The sequence below is a fragment of the Mercurialis annua genome, linkage group LG3 (assembly GCF_937616625.2).
Source record: "Mercurialis annua linkage group LG3, ddMerAnnu1.2, whole genome shotgun sequence".
Classification (NCBI taxonomy): domain Eukaryota; kingdom Viridiplantae; phylum Streptophyta; class Magnoliopsida; order Malpighiales; family Euphorbiaceae; genus Mercurialis; species Mercurialis annua.
Window position 1 is genome coordinate 24,926,902 of NC_065572.1, and position 7,429 is coordinate 24,934,330.

Sequence of the window (7,429 nt, forward strand, 5' to 3'; positions counted from 1 at the left end):
TCATAAACTTATAGTTTATACGTATTTGGCATCTTTGATTTCTTATTATGGTGTTGATATATTTGTTTCTCGTTTTGTTGCATTAGTTTTCGACCGAATCCTAAATCTTAGTTTATATTATCATGATTCTAAGTCGAATTAAATCATTGGCAAGTCTCTTGTGACTTGATCCTTATGGTTGGGTCCCGAGATAGTTCAACCGAGATACCTTCAACCATATGGCACAGTCCCGAGATAGTTCGACCGAGTTACTCATGCCACTACTTAATCCCAAGCTGTGAGTCCCGAGATAGTTCAACCGAGTTACTCACCAGACACAGGTCCCGAGATAGTTCAACCGAGTTACCTTCGTGTCTGCATTAGGACTCTGCACCTTGCAAGTCTTATGAACTTAACAGTCGATTCATATAATTACTATTGACATTTAATAGGAGTATTTTTTTTCGTATTACTTCGCGATCTTGTTTCGTACAATTTCTCGATGTATACTTACTTTTTACTTCGTATGAGTCCCGAGGACTATTATCGAGAATGGATGAGATACGGGTCCCGGGATAGTTCTACCGAGTTCAACCTCGTATCTTAGTTCTTATTATTGGGTGTACCATAGTACAATTCTCATTTTACATTTTCAGTTGATTTTGTATTTTTCGTTCTGTTGTATTGATCCTTTATGGACCATGACATGCACAAAACACTTTACAACATACATTAATAACACACGCACATATGGGTATTTGTTATGATTAGTAGTACGTATAGGAACGTATTATGTTTCTTTATAAATATTTTCATAATAGTACATATAGGAATGTACTATATTCTTTTTATTTATATTTGGTTCAGTTCACATTATACTACTTTACCCATGCCCGGTGTTTAAACATAAATATATTCTTTTCATTTATTTATGTTATTGTCAAAATATCACAATATGATAAAACATCATTTTCGAAACATACATACGTATACATTTTAAAAACAAACATTTCAAATATATAAATATTCATATAGCTTTTCGTATTAAAATACGTATCTTTATGAATATTAACGAGTAATTTAAAGTGTACTCACCACTTGCTATCCAAATTCTTCAAATAAGCATAACGACATCTCGATCCATTTGCCTCAAATCTTGTTGATAATCACTCGTCCGATCTACGCAAATATAATAATAGCAAGAATTAATAAAATTCTAGCTATTATTAACTTAACAAAAATTATGTTTCTAACCAACTTCGGTTATTGAAACCGCTTACTTAAAATAGTCCGGCCCCTAAAAAAAAGTTGATATTCTTAAAATTTGGAATGTCGCCTACAAATTTTATTTAGGTCTCAGACTAAAACTAGCACCTGAAGGTGTCAGAAAATGAGTCGGAAGTTGGTTCCCTGATTCACACATTCTGGGGCTGCACAAACAGTCCGCTAGGGCTGCCACTTTGGGCCCTAAAACCGAGCACGTATAATGATCATTTCTCAAAACAAACTCAACATACTTAAACTTCACATTCATATCTACAACTCCCGTGAAGACTTCGACTAGTTTCGACATCTCGATTATTCACAATAAATTTCCAAAGTTGATTCCTTAATTTATTTTAATCCAAATTCAGCATTTTTCATGCGGTTTTGAGCTTTAGATTCACTTATCTTAAAGCATCAAAACTGTGATTAAATTATTCATATGTAATCTATGTAATACGGTCTACAATTTCTGTTTAGGTCCGAACTTGATTCGGTATGCGTAGGGGGTCGGAAAACGCACTCGAACTGCCTATCCTACATCATTTTTAAACTGTTGACAGCTTTTAAAACTGTCTAACAAGACTATTTTGGCTTGTTGTGGAGGACATGTTCTGCCTCGTGGGGCAGAACCGAGTTGTTCGGGGTTTAGTCCGACATGCACCCACGCCATACATACAATTTCGGACATGAATGATAACCCTAACGACCTCCGAAATCGATCTCAAACTTAACTCAAGCACAACTCTTAAAACAATATTTTATTAACATAAAATACGTTTAATCCTCTTTTAATTCGACTTTTTGGAAGCCTATATCCTTTTTAACTTCGATAATTTCATACTTTACACCTCCGACTATCCAATTTATTTTTCTTATAATTTTTTTCTTAAAATTAATTAATTTTCTAAAGTGACCAACTATTCAACTTTGAGCCGATGAACGACATACTTAATAATGTCGAACGGCTGAACAAATCATACACTTTTATTCTCGAACACCCCGACTACAACTTTTATGAAGGACCGAACAAGAACCGACGTGTCTACGAGCGGCTGGGGGCTGCCCTGTTCTGGATAGAATCTGCCCAGAAACAGAGCAGTGTCTGCTCTAGTGAGCAGGGCTGTTCTGCTCACCGGAGCAGATTGGTTCTGCTCGCCGGAGCAGACTGGTTCTGCTCGCCGGAGCAGAACCGTCACCGCCATGATGTACTCCGACATGCACACGACCAATCCAACTAATTTCCTGCCATGAAAACCGACTCTAAACCGACCAAAACGCTGCTCAAAGTCAGCTTCTTAAGAAGGTTCAAAATAGTTTTTATACTTAACTTAATCTCAACCAAACTCAATCAAACTTCCACAAAACACATCAAAACCTCCATAAGCTATTAAACTTCAGAAATTACCTTGAGCTTGATCAATTAACCTCTTGGCCAAACCAATTCCTTCAAGAATTCATCATCAAAACTCCCAAATTTGCTCCAATAACCATAACTTTCCACCTTACAAACATCAAACACTTAACATCAACCTAAGCTCAAAAACCTTAATTATTCTTATCAAGATACCTTCAAATATAATCATAGAACTGAAAAATTATTACCTTACCTTGGTTCCTCATTGTCTTAGGATCATTTGGCCTCTAACATCATCAAATTCCATGAAACAAATGATGAACTAAGTGATGGTGATGATGATCGGCATTCATGGAGCGAAAATGAGAAGTTTTAGGTTTTCTATTGCTTTTTAATTTCTAAAATTAGTCTTGGATAGAGAAATGAAGAGGTGGGGGTAATAGGTGTCTTCATTACATAGACCTTGTAGGGGAAAAATCCATATAAGTGCTATAATTTGGCACCTCTTAATACTCAATACCTCAATTTCTACTTCTTTTAATTAGATTCCAATTTGATTTTATAATTAAACGGAACTTTAATGATCTTTGTTATTGATAAATAATGGACTTTCCCTCGTTATTTATTTATCCGCGTCCATTTATTAATTTATGGCATTTTTCCTTTTTCCAATAAATAAAATTTCATTTGATTATAATATTTTTGTCCACTATTTATAATCTTTATTCTTAACTCTTTGACTTCATTTTACGAATTTTAGAATAAAATTTATTATCTCGGGACTTTCGAATTAATTTATTTCCTTTTTCTTTAGTCCCGATTAAATCCAATTCATCGCATAATAATTTTTCATTTAAATTATTATTTTACGATAATTCTAATAGACCCGCTTCGGTCTAAGTCCTTATTATCCAATCTTAATATGATATTCTCGTTCTCAATCTTAACGATTATGCCTCGTGGCACTTCACGTAATACCTCAAAAAATTAGGTTATTGTAGTAACGTTTCTAAACGTTTGGCTTAAATCGCTAAAAAGGTGAAACGTTTGGATTTCTTTCGTAACGTTTGTAAACTTTTGGCTTAAATCGCTAAAAAGGTGAAACGTTTGGATTTGTTTTGTAACTTTTGTAAAGGGATGGCTTAAATTGCCAAAAAGGTGAAACGCTTGGATTTGTCTCACAACGTTTGTAAACGTTTTGCTTAAATTGCTAAAAACGTGAAACGCTTGGATTTGTTTCGAAACGTTTGTAAACGTTTGGCTTAAATTGCTAAATAGGGGAAACATTTGGATTTGTTTCATAATCTTTGTAAATGTTTGGCTTAAATCACTATAAAGGTGAAACGTTTGGATTTGGTTCGTAATGTTTGTATACGATTGGCTTAAAGTGCTAAAAAGGTGAAACGCTTGGATTTGTTTCGAAAACGTTTGTAAACGTCTGGCTTAAATTGATAAATAGGTGAAACACTTGGATTTGTTTGGTAATGTTTGTAAACGTTTTGTTTAAATTGCTAAAAAGGTGAAACACTTGGTTTTCTTTCGTAACGTTTGTAGTTTGGCTAAAATCGCTAAAAATATGAAACGTTTCAATTTGTTTCGTAACGTTTTAAACGTTTGGTTTTGTTTCGTAACGTTTGTAAACGTTTGTCTTACCTCGCTAGAAAGGTGAAACGTTTGGATTTGTTTCGTAACGTTTGTAAACTTTTGGGTTAAATTGCTAAAAATGTGAAACGCTTGGATTTGTTTCGTAATGTTTGTAAACGTTTGGCTTAAATTGCTAAAAAGGTTAAACACTTGGATTTATTTCGTAACGTTTGGCTTAAATAGCTAAAAAGGCGAAACATTTGGATTTGTTTCGTAACGTTTGTGAACCTTTGGCTTGAATCGCTAACAAGGCGAAACTCTTGGATTTGTTTCGTAACATTTGTAAACATTTGGCTTAAATCGCTAAAAAGGTGAAACACTTGCATTTATTTCGTAAGCTTTGTAAAATTTTGGCTTAAATCGCTAAAAAGATGAAACGCTTGCATTTGTTTCGTAACGTTTGTAAACTTTTGGCTTAAATCGCTAAAAAGGTGAAATGTTTGGATTTGTTTCGTAACGTGTGTAAACGTTTGGCCTATATCGCTAACAAGGGGAAATATTTGGATTTATTTGGTAACGTCAGTAAACGTTTAGCTTAAATCGCTAAAAAGGCGAAACGTTTGGTTTTATTTCCTAACGTTTGTAAACGTTTGGCTTAAATCGCTAAAAAGGTGAAACGTTTGGATTTGTTTTCGTATCGTTTGTAAACGTTTGTCTTAAATCGCTGAAAAGGTGAAACGTTTGGATTTGTTTCCTAACGTTTGTAAACATTTGGCTTAAATTGCTAAAAAGGGTTTCATAACGTTTGTAAACGTTTGGCTTAAATCACTAAAAACGTGAAACATATGGATTTGTTTCGCAATGTTTGTAAATGTATGGCTTAAATCGCTAAAAAGGTGAAACGTTTGGATTTTTTTCGTAACGTTTGTAAACGTTTGGCTTAAATCTCTAAAAAGGTGAAATGTATGGATTTGTTTCGAAATATTTTTCAAAGTTTGGCTTAAATTGCTAAAAAGGTTCAACGTTTGGATTTGTTTTTTTACGTTTGTAAACTTTTGGCTTAAATCGCTAAAAAGGTGAAACGTTTGGATTTATTCCGTAACGTTTGTAAATGTTTCGCTTAAATTGCTAAAAAGGTGAAACGGTTGGATTTGTTTTGAAATGTTTGTAAACGTTTAGCTTAAGTCTCTAAAAATGTGAAACATTTGGTTTTGTTTTGTAGCGTTTGTAAATGTCTAGCTTAAATTACTAAATAGGTGAAACACTTGGATTTGTTTGGTAACGTTTGTAAACTTTTGGCTTAAATTGCTAAAAATGTGAAACGCTTGGATTTGTTTCGTAACGTTTGTAAACGTTTGGCTTATATTGCTAGAAAGGTGAAACGCTTGGATTTATTTCATAATGTTTGTAAACGTTTGCCTTAAATCGCTAAAAAGGCGAAACATTTGGATTTGTTTCGTAACGTTTGTGAACCTTTGGCTTAAATCGCTAAAAAGGCGAAACTCTTGGATTTGTTTCGTAAAGTTTGTAAACATTTGGCTTGAATCGCTAAAAAAGTGAAACGTTTGAATTTGTTTATTAGCGTTTATAAACATTTGGCTTAAATCGCTAAAATGGTGAAACGTTTGGATTTGTTTGGTAACGTTTTTAAACGTTTGGCTTAAATTACTAAAAACGTTCAACAATTGGATTTGTTTTGTAACGTTTCTAAACGTTTGGCTTAAATCGCTAAAAAGGTGAAACGTTTGGATTTATTTCGTAACGTTTGTAAACGTTTGGCTTAAATCGCTAAAAAGGTGAAATCTTTGGATTTGTTTCGTAGCGTTTGTAAAGGATTGGCTTAAATTGCTAAAAAGGTGAAACGCTTGGATTTGTTTCACAACGTTTGTAAACATTTTGCTTAAATTGCTTAAAACGTGAAACGCTTGGATTTGTTTCGAAACGTTTGTAAATGTTTGGCTTAAATTGCTAAAAAGGTGAAACATTTGGATTTGTTTCATAACCTTTGTAAATGTTTGGCTTAATTCGCTAAAAAGGCCGAAACGTTTGGATTTCTTTTGTAACGTTTGAAAACGTTTGGCTTAAATCAATAAAAAGGGGAAACGTTTGGATTTGGTTCGTAATGTTGTAAACGTTTGGCTTAAATTGCTAAAAAGGTGAAACGCTTGGATTTGTTTCGTAACGTTTGTAAACGTCTGGCTTAAATTGCTAAATAGGAGAAACACTTGGATTTGTTTGGTAATGTTTGTAAACGTTTTGTTTAAATTGCTAAAAAGGTGAAACGCTTGGTTTTCTTCCGTAACGTTTGTAAATGTTTGGCTTAAATTGCTAATAATGTGAAACGTTTGAATTTGTTTCGTAACGTTTTAAACGTTTGGTTTTGTTTCGTAACATTTGTAAACGTTTGGCTTACCTCGCTAAAAAGGTGAAACGTTTGGATTTGTTTCGTAACGTTTGTAAACTTTTGGCTTAAATTGCTAATAATGTGAAACGCTTGGATTTGTTTCGTAACGTTTGTAAACGTTTGGCTTAAATTACTAAAAAGGTGAAACACTTGGATTTATTTCGTAACGTTTGTAAACGTTTGGCTTAAATCGCTAAAAAGGCGAAACATTTGGATTTGTTTCGTAACGTTTGTGAACCTTTGGCTTGAATCGCTAACAAGGGGAAACTCTTGGATTTGTTTCGTAACGTTTGTAAATGTTTGGCTTAAATCGCTAAAAAGGTGAAACGCTTGCATTTATTTCGTAACCTTTGTAAAATTTTGGCTTAAATCGCTAAAAAGGCGAAACATTTGGTTTTATTTCATAACGTTTGTAAACGTTTGGCTTAAATCGCTAAAAAGATGAAACATTTGGATTTGTTTCTTAGCGTTTGAAAACGTTTGTCTTAAATTGCTGAAAAGGTGAAACGTTTGGATTTGTTTCATAACGTTTGTAAATATTTGGCTTAAATTGCTAAAAAGGGTTTCGTGACGTTTTAAACGTTTGGATTAGTTTCGTAACGTTTGTAAACGTTTGGCTTAAATCACTAAAAACGAGAAACATTTGGATTTATTTTGCATCGTTTGTAAATATATGGCTTATATCGCTAAAAAGCTGAAACGTTTGGATTTGTTTCGTAACGTTTGTAAACGGTTGGCTTAAATCTCTAAAAAGGTAAAATGTTTGGATTTGTTTTGTAACATTTTTCAAAGTTTGGCTTGAATCGCTAAAACGTTTCAACGTTTGGATTTGTTTTGTAACG